Source organism: Phlebotomus papatasi, chromosome 1 (genome assembly GCF_024763615.1).
Source record: "Phlebotomus papatasi isolate M1 chromosome 1, Ppap_2.1, whole genome shotgun sequence".
Lineage (NCBI taxonomy): Eukaryota > Metazoa > Arthropoda > Insecta > Diptera > Psychodidae > Phlebotomus > Phlebotomus papatasi.
The window spans coordinates 82,792,931-82,806,822 of record NC_077222.1 but is presented as its reverse complement, the minus strand read 5'-3'; the positions used below and the strand labels follow the sequence as shown (position 1 = coordinate 82,806,822).

The following is a 13,892-nucleotide window of genomic DNA, read 5'->3' as shown; positions in this document are numbered from 1 at the left end:
CCAGTCACCCGAGTGTCAGTGAAGAAAAGTGCGCGATGGAATTAAATTCTGTGAAAAATGACAAAAGTAGTTTTCTAAGTGAATCCACAAAGGATATTTGTAAAGAAGTGAGTGTGTCATGAAAGCAATGTTCTTATTATCGTTAGGTGAGTGAAAAATCTGATTTGTCTAGTAGTTTATAAGCCGAGTGTAAAAATTTACCACGCGCATTGCTCGACGCCATCTTTCCAATTGTATTAGAAAGGAAAGGTTGCCGTGGGGCTCTTTGGGCTTCGCGAATATGAAGAGGAATATGCAGGATTTGCTGTAGAAATTTAGAGTGCTTGTTTTAACTAATCCATTAGATTGTTTTGCACGCAGGTCCCTAAACAAAGAATCTAAATTTCAAGCTTTGTCGGCGTATGTGTGAAAGGCCGGTGGAGGGGGCGAAGTTGGCGGGCATATTTGACAGATGCGGATATTGTTTTTGATTTTTCCACAATATTTTTCGTGCCATGTTTTATTGTCTTATTATCTGGCAAATTTCTAGCAATAAATTGCAACATTTATTTTTATTCTAAAGATATTGACCAGACTCACTAAAAACACTAAAGAAAATCGTTTCTTTCAACCATAGGAGGCCTTGCTACGGACATCTAAATAATCCAACTATTTGGTTCAGTTTCGTTTTGTTAGAAGATTTGCTGCAAAATCGGGAAACCTCAGTGTTGGTGGTCAAGTTGGATTTGAGTTCCAGACAAGAGGAGCCCCTGAAGCTAGTGATCCCTCAAATGCGAACATCCTCATCTTTGGCCCTTTGATAGGTGAGTAATTGAACAAAATGAGATTTTTTTTATATTGTAAAGTGATAAAAGAGGATATAGGATAATTATGAGGCAAAGTTGTAACGTGTAATATTTTAATATTGCCAGTTAAAATTTGTTGTAACCATTTCTTTAGGAATATTCGCAAATTTGCAACCTTAAAAATTGTTTTTCGACATTATTTTCTGTAAAAATTTTCTTAGAACATTAATAAGTGATAGAAAATTAATCTAGACATTACATGGGTTTTGAATGCAAATATTTAGCATAATTTTCCCCGATTTTTCAAAAGATTATTTTCTAAAAAAAAAAAAATATTACACTCAAGCCCTTATATAAATGTATATAAATAGATACATTTAGAGAATGCGTTTTGAAATATGCATTAAAAAAATTTCAAAATTCTATTTTGGAAACCTAATGTTTGGAAACCGCTTTGGCAAATCTAATTTTGCGGTAGATCCCTTAAGTTTATAAGTTCCTCCAAAAGCAAAAATCCAAATATTTTTAGTTATCAAATGAATGTACAGTACCGTTCAAAACATTAAATACACCCTTCGTAAGTTTAAATACACTTGGTTTAAACCGGGAAACGCTGTAATATCCAGTTCTGTTGACTGAAATAGTTTCATATTTAAACCTAAAGCTGTCTACACATTATCAAAAAATTCTGTAAAAAATGACATTAAAAAAAGTTCTTTAAAAAAATCGCCTCCAGACTAGTGAAATTTTTTTTAAAAAAACTGGATTTTTTACAGAAATTTGTATAGTGTGTAGGCGATTTTGTAAAAAAACGACCCATTTTTTTTAAAAAATCAAGGTTTTTTCTTTAAAAAAATTCTTTTAAAAAAATGCCTCTACACACTGGGACAATTTTTTACAAAACAGTTTTTTAAAGAATTTTTTTAAAAAATCACAGCAACTCGAGACATTTTTCATGAAAATTTGTCATTTGAGTGGTGGAAAAAGTGTGAAAAGTGTTTGTTGGAATTCCCTGGGATAGTTGTTAGTGAATGTTCGTGGAAAATTTTCCAAAATTGCGAAAGTGCAGTGTTTTTCTACAGAAGTTGTTCCCAGTGGAATCAAAGCCAGCTTTGGAGGAACACTTTCGCTGATTTTTCTTTTGACGTTGCCGAAAGTTGTGATGTCTGTGTATTCTTGAAGATTGTTATGGTACAGTAACCTCGTGCACCAAATTAAAACATGAATGGAAAGAAGCAAATTGAAGAATTTTGGAACATGAACCTGGTAAATCAATCAAGACAATACACCTATTCAGAGCCACTGAGGAGATCCTAGTACATACAAGAGTCATCCGTAGTTACCACAGCCCATCACTTGAAGCCCCAGAACCACCTCCCATCATTCCTCCTTTTCAACCACGATGGAAATGTTCCCATCCGGAAGCACAAGGATGAGATGGCTACAAACTTTTGCTTCCTCCATGGGACTCCTGCTTGGACAGTAGTGGATAGAGGGAGAAGGCTTTAATGTACACCGGATAACCAATAAAAGACTTCGGATTGGAAACCAAGATATGAGAATTTATTTTTTATAAAATTTATCATAATTATCACCAGTGTCCGGAATCAAATCAGTGTCATCCAGTATCCGGAATCAAATTTGTAGAGTTGCACTGGATCAATTTTTGCAGGAATTTTGGTGAAGCACTTTCTAATTATTCCTCAAAGTCCTTCCCCTCATCCACTATCATGCTCTTCCAATTGTAGTCCTGAATTTTTTGCAGGAATAGCTTTGCAATAAAATCAGCGAGTTTTTTTTTCAGCATATTCCGAGTACTTACGTCAATGTTCTTGGTTACAAATACTCCTGTTCATCCAAACGTATCCATAAGTTTTCCTGAAGTCCTGAAGCTTTTCCAGAAAGAGCTGCTGATCAATGGAATCTAGGATCTTTTGAGCTGCACACCTTCTTCTCCACTCTACCCATTGTTCCTGGTAACAAATTTGTCCTTCCGAGTAATTTCTGCGGTTCTTCTGATGAGCATGTCTTGGTTTCCAGATTATCGCAAAGAAAAACAATTTCTGTACATAAATAACTGCGATAGTCACACAAAATTTTTAGGGAAAAACAACATTTTGAGGTTATGTTCACACACTCCGGAATATTGATTCCACTGGGAACAACTTCTGTAGAAAAACACTGCACTTTTGCAATTTTGGAAAATTTTCCACGAACATTCACTAACAACTATCCCAGGGAATTCCAACAAACACTTTTCACACTTTTTCCACCACTCAAATGACAAATTTTCATGAAAAATAATCCCAAGCGAAATGCTGAGAGTAATCTGTCAGAAATTTTTTACAAAAATTAAGTCTAGTGTGGAGGCATTTTTTTTAAAAAAATTTTTTAAAAAACAGTTTTTTTTTAAAAATTTTTTAAAAAATTTTTTAAAGAATTTTTTTAAAAAATGCTCATAATGTGTAGACAGCTTAAGAACAGTTTTAACAAAATTTGGATAAATGCACGACTAATAAAATTAATAATTATTAATATATATTTTCAAATTACAATTTTTTTAGCCCATGTATTGACCCAAATTTTGTTTTAAACTGTTCTTAGGTTTAAATATGAAACCGTTTCAGTCAATAGAACTGGATATTACAGCGTTTTCCTGGTCCAAACCAAGTGTATTTAAACTTACGAAGGGTGCATTTAATGTTTTGGACGGTACTGTAGCTCAAGAATGAATGAGGATTTTTTGAAGGTATTAAAAATTGGATTTTTGACAGGATCTTGTAGAAAAAGTCCAACTTTATGTGAAATTTTCGCCAAGTTTTGTCCTTTATAATCCTCTTTGATCAACACACTAAGAAATATTTATTAATATTATTATTCAATCACGTTTATGATTTTGAATTCAACCGCCGTCCGTCGTACGAGATATTTAAATTTAAGAGAGTCTTTAGTAGCGCAAAATAATTTTAATTCAAACTAATATTCAAAATTTTTCAGGTTTTCTGTTATTGAAAATCTTTTAAAAAAAAAAATATTAAAAAAAAATACTATAAATTACATAGTTTGAGACAATTGAATATGTTTTTATCTATTTATCTGTAGTGTCCCATGATTCACTGAAAATGGAGAATATTTTATCCTGTCCCATATTTTGTATCGTTTTCTTATACATTAAAATTTTCTTTTAATTTTTAATCTGACAAAGTTGTCCAGGAAAGTTTGATGTCCGGGCTGGAAAATATCATTAAATCATGGAACTTTTGTCAGGTATATTGTCTTTCTTTTTATGTGTTGTGATAACAACACTTTTTAATTGTTAAGTGGGTCATCTCGTTTATAAGTAAAAAATGATAACCCTTTGTTGACTAAGTTGTAATCGTTAAACATGTATATTTCTGATTTCAAATAATCAATCCCTTCAATTTTGATATAAAGAAAGTGCTATAAAATTCATCAGTAGATTTTATATTTAATTACAAGGAAAATATCGGGAATAATATGTTTTTTACCTTTTAAATGAGATGACTCCCTTAATATTTGTTTTAAATATATTAGATTTTATAAAATTTAATAATATTGTATTTCACTTACTTGCTTATAGAAAACGACACTGAAATAAACGAGCTACCTGATATGAGATGTCTGGATGAGCATGATATCCGCAAGAGACGTCCTTATTAAATTTCGTATATAATTTAAAAGGAATTTTAGGGAAATTTTAAAGGACAATCCCGTAATCCATGGTAGCATTGCAGACAAGAGTATCCTGGTAAGTAACCTTTTCAACTTGGCGAGGCAAACACACTGGTTTTACTTGAGCACTTCATAACGGTTAAAAACAGTGACTTGGAACTTTCGATTGACCCTTGAATTAGTCGAGACACTAATATCGTTAACATAATCTTTATTCCCACCCTCCATCTCACTTTAATCTGCAAAACGTCCAAAACCATGTTCCTTAGGTTTGTTCGGAAACGCATTGTGTTTTTTTTCGTTGTTATATGTATTGTGAGATTGACTAGGTGGATATTTCGTTCATGTACTGTACGAGATACCGCTGAATCGTTTCTAAAATGGCGATTTTCAAGCTCGAAGGTTAAAAAGGCTCTAATCAAGATAAGTTTTATGTTCAGTCAAGTTCTTCAAATTTGAATCCTTGTAAATTTGTAAAACCTCAAATTCGAACGTCATTAAAAAAAAGGAAAACGCCATTCATGGCAGATTATAGTAGGGTAAAGTGATATAATTTGGAATTAGTGTTACAAGTTGGACAATTCGCCGGTACAAGTTGGACTTGGTTTTTTTCTTGATAAATACAGTACAAAATTTGTTTTTAAGCACAAGGAATCAAATTATAAAACTAAAGCATTAAAAATATACAAATAAAAATGAAGTACTAAATTTATCAAGACAAAAAGCCTTGTCCAAATTGTACCATTGTCCAACTTGTACCACTGTCCAACTTGTACCACTTTACCCTAATAATTTTATCTAATTTGATTTAAAAGGTAATTGTTTAGAGATCAATATAGTTACTTGTACATCTCTCATCAGCTACGTATTTCCTCAGTTTTTCCTTTGGATTTTCCTGCCCACAATTCCTCCTAGTCTTGATTTTCTATCACTGAATCTCATTGCCCTCGTCGCCACTGTTTTCAAATATTTTCCTTTCATTAAAGCTAATTAAAATTTGGTATTTTCTCACAAACCTTCGTTTTGACGTATGTTATTTTTAATTTATATGGTAATATCTAATATGCTTCGATTGGTCCTTATTCAAACATGGGGCTTGAGAAACTTGACTTATTTTTATATGATCTCTAAAAACATTTTGGATTCGAACTTTTGAAATCAGTTCCAAATAGGTAGAAATTATTAATGAGTCGATTAAGAAACGAGCAACAATTCTTATCCAAATCTCAATCTACATATTTTGGGTATTTATTACTATATCGGTTTAAGTTTAAATCAATCCTGATCCAGTAAAATAAATTACATAGTAAAAAGAAAAGTTTGAGAAATGCTGAACCTCTTAAGGGATCACGTGCGTTAAGAAATCTAAAAAACAGCATATTTTCTTCAAATATATTTTTTCGACAAAATGATAAAAATAATTCAAGTATATCAGCACATAAAAGCACAACATTTAAACTATATGTTCTGAAATGATCGTTCATATATTTTAAAAATTCAGACATTGAGGTGTGACTTTCGGGGAACTTTTTAGAAAAGAACTTACTATTCGATAATTACGATTTTCACGCAGTAGATTCATTAGAAGTTAAAAAAGCAAAATATCTTCTGTTAGTAAATGGGTTAAACTTGTAGGCGAAGAGCACCAGCTATCGGCAGTGTTCCTCGGATCGTCAGGTTATTACCATATTGTTGCACCAATTCAAATGAATTCTTAAAAAAAATTAGCTACTTTTTACAATTTAACTCTCAGAAGAATGCAGCGCATTAGTTCAAATTTAATTTATAAATCCAATTTTCCGTGAGACACCTGATTAAATTCGTGACGATCCGAGGTACAGAGTACATCGTTGCAATTACATCTATTTTTTATTAATTTATTCTTAAAATTTAAAATTCAAATATGCAGATATAGTTAAATGAATCACTAGTATACCGATTAGCAGACAAAAAATACTAAACAATATTTTGAGGCTTATATTTTCAACTAAATATCGAGAATGTCTCTTAACATTCCGATCCAGGGTGTTCTTGACTTACTTGGACAAAGAATTTTTAGTTTTCTTGATTGTAAATTGTAAGTTTTTGTATAAAATTCTCCCAAAACTTAAAAAAAAAATGAGATTGTAAAGAATCTCAGTTAAACATTGTTTTTTTTTCAAGAACCTTTCATTCATGTACGAGTTTAACCTATCTACTAAAAGGAAATAATTTGTTTTTCGACTTATGATGAATTAACTCTTAGTTTAGTAATTTTTACTACTGCAAAAAATACTTTTCAGAAAGTCTCTGACAATAAAGTTCCAACGACTGAATTTTAAAAATTTTCAAACTAAAACTTTAGAAAATACTGTTGTATAAATAATGTATTTTTATATGTCTGAGAGCTCGAATAATATATTTTTTTTATTATGTTGAAAAAGCAATTTAGAGAAAATATGTTGTTTTGAAGTCTTCATGACCCCCTTAACCAAGGTACAAAGTCCAAAAATTGTAAAACTTTCAAGCAGCATTTCTAGTAAGTGGACAGGATATTTATAGGATAAAGCGGAGGAGTTTCATGATAAAATTGCGCTACCGAACTTTGCTATTATTTTAATAATAGATCAGAATATTTAATAAAATGAATCTATAGGAAACTTTTAATATTTTTAATACAAATCTAAGCATTTTTTACTTCCAGAAATATTGTTTTGGACCTTTAAAAATATTTTATCGTCCTTTTTCTCTAAAATTATTCTGTAACATTTTCTGTCTGTAATATTTTCGGTAAAATTCTTTTTATATTGAATTTTCAGTGAAATTGTGATGAAAATTGCTATTTAAAATAGAAAACATTAGGGTAAGTGTGCCAAATTCCGGCATAGTTGCATGCAAGCGCCAAAGTCTCAAGTTTGAAATGTAATATATCTTTAATAGAAACTTTTTTTTCATTCCTTCTACTTTAGGAGTGTTGCTTAGAACATTGTAGACAGTTTATCGTCTTTATTGACTTTAAAATCATTCTTAATACATTTTAAAATAAATAAAAATGTAAACATAAAATGTAAACAAAGGAATTCTTCCAATACCTTTTTCACGTCATCTCGTTTGTCGAAGCTACATTTTTTGTTATTATTTTGCATTGTATAATCTCTACAGTATGTAAAAGCTAAAAATTCATGAAAATTTGAGGAACAAAAAAGGTGGCCGGAATTGCAAGCTGGCCGGAATTTGGCACACTTACCCTATGTGTAAAAAATATAAATTTAAAAAAGCCTTGATGAAATACGTTATTACTCAAATACTCTATAATAATCACATAATTTTAATAAATTTAGAAGCGCTTACCGATTTAAAAATGCTGTCCAAAATAATTCCTCTTTCTTTAAAAGTCAAATATTTTGCCATAATTTCAATATATTTCAGATATGAAATACTGCAATTTCATGCTTCTCCATGGACTAAAACCGGAACGGTTTAAGGAAAACGACAAGTTCTTCAAACCTACAATTAAAGGTAGTCAGGACAGCATGGCAAACGACATCGACAATATGTTTCGAAAGTGAAGGACTATGCTGCATTTAAAATATCCAGAGGAATATAATAAGGTATGGAGTTTTATACAATATATCAATATGACCATAGACATCAATAGGTCAATTCACAGTAAAGTACTTTGTAAAAGATTGATGTAAAGTAGTAATATACGGGCTACAGACATTAGGCTTATAGTCATATGGCTTAATTTATCTAGAAATTATAATAAATCCATTATATATATACAAATAAAATTGGTTGCTATTTAGGATTTTGAGACCTTCAAGAACTGGACTAATCCTCTAGTCTGAAGACAGCTATAGAGTGTAAAATATAAGTTTACCCGGTTCCCGAAAGTTTGAAAATTTTATATAACAACCAATTGCGGTATTTTTTTTCTCAAATATCTTAAATCAATTGAGCCATGTGATGCGGAGTTAACCCTTTAAGTTAACCCTTGTGTCCCAAAAATAAAAACTAACCTTTCGGACCATTTAAAAGAAAAAATAACTTTCTATAGTCAAAAAAATGTTCTTGTTTTTGGGACACTGGTGCCCTACTCGTCTTTAAAAGGTCAAGCCTTAGTTCTGAAGCCCATATAACTATGAAAATTAGGGCATAATGAAAGAAATAAATTGAATTGTTATGAGAAGATAGTTTGTTTTTTACTATTTTGTTGAACTTCAGGATTTAATACTTCTTTACTGATGTCCATACAATTTTCGGTTTTTAAATTTCACTATTATGAAACTCAAATACAATACAATATTTTGTTATTATTTTTTGAACTATTAACATTAGATTAATATTTTTACTATTTACTATTGACACTTCATCTCTTCCATCTGAATGGGAAGGGAAATTCTCACCAATACTGCACGATTATAAAGTCTCGAGTTCAAACTTGTCGTTGTAAATTTTATATTCTAATATGAATTTGTCCAGTAAATGAATAAAAATAACATCAATTATTATCAAAGAATAAACCTTTTGATTAATTGAATTTCGAAATTATGAAAAAAGCAAACAAAAAAAGAAACATATTGGAAAAGGGCAGAGGCTTACCCCTGAAACTTCACAGATCAAATACACTTTGCTGCTAAAAATTATCCTTCAAAATTTTGTGATTGATTTTGTAAAATTTCTAAAAATAAGTTTTGAGTTTCCAAAATCATCCAGTATGTCTTCTAGAATTGATCCTGCAATATTTCTAAAATTAATTCGAAAATTATCAAAATTAAATATCCTGTTTCTAAAATTAATCATGAAGGAATCTAAAATTGTTTTTGGAAAAAATTATAAAAACAATCTAGAAATTTCTAAACCTAAGTATTTAGTTTCTAAATTCAACCCAAGAGTCTTTTAAAATTGATCTCATAAAATTTTAAAATCAATCCGAAAATTTCTAAAAATAAGTACATATATAGTTTCTCATTTAAACCCAGAATGTTTATAAAATTTCTAAAATCAACCCGAGACTATTTAAAAATAAGTATAGTTTCAAAATTAAACTCAGGAGGTTTCTGGATTCGATCCCATGAAAATTCTAAAATCAACCCGAAAATTTCTAAAAATAAGTATATAGTTTCTAAATTCAAACCAGGGAATTTCGAAATTTGATCCCATGCAATTTCTAAAATCAACCCGAAGATTTCTAAAAATAAGTATGTAGTTTCTAAATTTAATCCAAGAGGTTTCTGGATACGATCCCATGACATTTCTAAAATTAACCCGAAAATTTCTAAAAATAAGTATATAGTTTCTAAATTCAACCCAGCGAATTTCTAAATTTGATCCCATGCAATTTCTAAAATCAACCCGAAGATTTCTAAAAATAAGTATGTAGTTTCTAAATTTAACCCAGGAGGTTTCTGGAATCTATCCTATGAAATTTCTAAAAACAATCCGAAAATTTCTAAAAATAAGTATATAGTTTCTAAATTCAACCCAGCGAATTTCTAAATTTGATCCCATGCAATTTCTAAAATCAACCCGAAGATTTCTAAAAATAAGTATGTAGTTTCTAAATTTAATCCAAGAGGTTTCTGGAATCGATCTTATGAAATTTCTAAAAACAATCCGAAAATTTCTAAGAATAAGTATATAGTTTCTAAATTCAACCCAGCGAATTTCTAAATTTGATCCCATGCAATTTCTAAAATCAACCCGAAGATTTCTAAAAATAAGTATATAGTTTCTAAATTCAACCCAGGAGGTTTCTGGAATTGATCCTATGAAATTTCTAAAAACAATCCGAAAATTTCTAAAAATCAGTATATAGATTCTAAATTCAACCCAGGAGGTTTCTGGAATTGATCCTACGAATTTTCTAAAATCAACCCAAAAATTTCTAAAAACAAGCATATAGTTTCTAAATTTAACCCGGGAGGTTTCTGGAATTGATCTCAGATATTTTCTAAAATCAACTCGAGAATTTCTAAAAGTAAGTATATAGATTCTAAATTCAACCCAGGAGGTTTCTGGGATTGATCCCACGAAATTTCTAAGATCGAACCGAAAATTTCTAGAGGTAAGTATTTAGTTTCTAAAATCAAACTGAAGGTTTCTAGAATCGATCCTATAAAACTTCTAAGATCAACCGGACATTTTCTAAAATCAATCCCATATGAACTAAAATTCAGGGAGTAGTTTTAGAAAGTTTTAAGAAATATTTTCTTGAATCAAGTACTGTCATTTTAGGAAATTTTGAGAAATATTTCTAAAAATAAGAAAGTTAGTTGCTTGGAGCAAAATTTAGCCTATTTTTAGAGTGATTTTTCTTGTTTTTAGTGGCATATTTTTCTCTGTGTACATAGGGTTCTGTTGGTTCCTCAAATATTTGTCATTCTACCCGTATCTCACTGTGATTGGGATTGTTAGTAAAACTAAATGAGGTACATTAGAAATGTACTTATACGGTATGTCAAGTGGCGATAAGACCATGTTTCCTTATTATTTCGTAATGATGAATAAAGTTGGTCAAGTGGTCCTAAACTTCAATGAAATATATCAATATGCTCACAATTTTCAATTTTTATTAAAGATTTCGTCTTTTTTATCTTCGTCATTTCGCAATCTATTAAATTGTTTAAAAACTTTTTAAAAAATTGGTTTACAAATAAACGACAGATTATTTGATTAAAAAAATAATTTTTTTATTCAATACAGGTACAAAACTGTTTGAAACTAGTTCACTTTAGTTTATTATTGAAAGACCTTTAAAATCTTTCGATGTTATTTGTCCCAAGTAATTGAAAAATGCATTATTTCGAGCTTAAATTTGAATTCTCAAATTCTATTAAAATGGCTGAATTAATATCTTTTAAGAATTAGGAACAATCTATTCACTATTTATTTGTGGTATTTAATGAGCAAGTAAATGGTGGTTTTCTGAAATTACTGAATTTACTCAATTGGCTATATTTAGACGATAAATCGAATTGAGGAAATTCTTCAAATTGTCCAATTTATTCAAAATGTGCCGCAGAGCAGAGAGAAAATACGTCGGCGTCGGTTGAGATAAAATTAGCAAATTGCGTGCCAAATGAAATTTCCACAAGACAATGCAGGAAGTGGTAGAAAACGGCACAGTGCCCGGTGAGGATTGAATAATGGTGTATTTCTTCGTGATGGAAGTGTTAATTTATGATAACAATGATAGTATTATTGGTGTTAATTGGAATAAAGAACATGGTGTAGTGAGTTAATCAAATAGTAGAAATACATTCTCCCTCATTGCAATAAATTCTCAAGTAACCAGTGTACATTGGGAAAACATGGGGTGGAACTGTGTACAGTTACCCTCTTTACCCCCAAGACCCCCATGTTAGGTATGGAGTGAAAGAAATTTGATGTTGAATTTCATATTCTTAAGCTTCGCTACATGGCGCTGTAAATATTATTTTGTTCTAGAAGTATTTTAGGGTTTACCAAAGACTTTCTGCATTTAGCGGAGTATCGACATTCACAATTATATATTTTTAGCATTTTTTTGTTAACAATTAATTAGAACATAACAATATTGTAAGATTCCACTTTTAGAGCGCATAAAAATAATGTTTTCTAGGTGGAATGAAAAGTCTTAAAAGAGTGAAACAATAAAACATTATATATATATATATATATATATTACTTTTTATATAACATTTATTATATACATATGAATGATATGAATTCATATCTGTCCACTGAAGAAATAACCACACCGAATTGGATCTGGTCTGGTATTTACTGAATAACACAATAACTGGCCAAGCAGTGGGCCAGTATCTCGTCTCAGGTTACCGTAAACGTACTGGTAAGGCACCGAAGAGGAATTTTACGCTTAATACGGGCTTCAGACTAGTGGCTTATGGCTGAGACTTAGCGCTTAAGTCATAGTCTGAAAAGGTAAGGTTGTGGCGAAGCCCAAAATTTGGAGACTTAGCTGAGTCCTCGTTGAAACAAAGTCTCAATTTAGGTCTAAAAATATTTCTGGTTCATCCTCAGTCACCAAAAAAGCCATCTTAGCGAGGAACTGCCATTAGTCTCAGGTCTGAAGCCGGCCTGACGTCCTTTTTCGTCTAACATAACTTGGTCTGATCATATTTTCGGTAGATTTTGATATAACCTGGGGTCTAATTAGCTAGGTCTAACTAGATTTTTTTGAACGAAAAAAGAATGTTCCAGGGTAATAGTGTAGCTTCTTGGTCTTCTGTACTTTCTACGCTTATGAAGGCGGCATAGGGGGAACTGGGGCAACAGTAAACAGGGGTAGTTGTAAACACTGTGATTTTTTTTTCATTAATTTTAAGACTCCAGAGGATAAGACCCATAAGCATTCATAGATACCATGGGGATATGTCCACAGATGAATAATTGGTCAATAAAATCCTGATACTTCAAAAATAAAAGTCATTTTTCCCGAAAAGTTGATATTTCGATTATTTTGATAATTTGAATTTCCACCTGGAAATTAAAAACTGTGTAAAATAATCGAAATGTAGCAATACAATATTAATGCATTTACTAGAGAAATTGAGATTCTCATTATTTTAAAAGAATTAATAATTGGTAAAAAACAGCATTTGGGGTAGATGTAAACAGGCAATTTCCCCGTAATTGTAGATGTCGCGAGTGTAGAATGAATGCCAAAATATTTTTCTTCTTCTTCATTTCATTCATTTGACGGCTGCATCTCATGTTGGGAAATTTTTCGTTGTGTTCAATAAGAAGTCACGTGATGTCAAAATATGGGGAAAATCCATTGAAAAATGTCTTTGATTTGCATGCTTTTAGTTTTTTTGCTATTTTAATTATTCCTTGTAAAAAGTGTAGTGATTTTTTGAAAAAATAAACAGTCTTTATATATCTCTTAAGTAATTAAAATAATTGAAAGTGGTGCAAAGTTAATTTCAAGGGTGGAAAAAAGGGTGTTTACATCCTCCCCAGAAAGTGTTTACTTCTACCCCAGGTATTTTGTGAAAAGAGAAAAATGCACAGTTACACAAATTTTATTTTTATGGAAAACTCAATTGTTTTCCAGCATCCGCATTACCCTCGATGTATTGCCTATACCCAAGGGTAAAACATGAGCTAAGGAATATATTCCAAAAAATCACTGTGTGCTTGGAAAATCACCTCAAATTCGCATCTATTAAAAATGTTTACATGTGCCCCGGTCTCCCCTATTGGATTATCCTGATTTAATAAAATTTTATACAAATATTATAAATGATTATCCAAATTTAGCTAATATTATCTCAGGCATATATTACATTAGTAGTACCCGCTCTATAATGGAAGTGTTCCGGGTTCGAATTCCATTTAAATTACCAGAAGTGTTCCGTCATTAAAGATTAAAAGCTTTTGAGCTTCATTGAACATAATCCCAGGGCCAGGAACTAACAACTTCAT

At 30.8% G+C, this 13,892-nt stretch overlaps 1 long non-coding RNA gene across 3 annotated transcripts; it reads left to right on the top strand.

Moving 5' to 3' along the window:
- LOC129810411 (uncharacterized) lies at positions 1-8,644 on the top strand. 3 transcript variants are annotated; one of them, XR_008752734.1, is made up of 5 exons: positions 1-107; positions 662-803; positions 3,991-4,052; positions 4,387-4,554; positions 7,887-8,644. It is a non-coding gene; the product is annotated as an uncharacterized LOC129810411 (long non-coding RNA). The 3 variants fall into 3 exon arrangements; XR_008752732.1 differs by having other exon boundaries at positions 1-146; XR_008752733.1 differs by having other exon boundaries at positions 1-146; positions 617-803.
- The last annotated feature ends 5,248 nt before the right edge of the window (positions 8,645-13,892 follow it).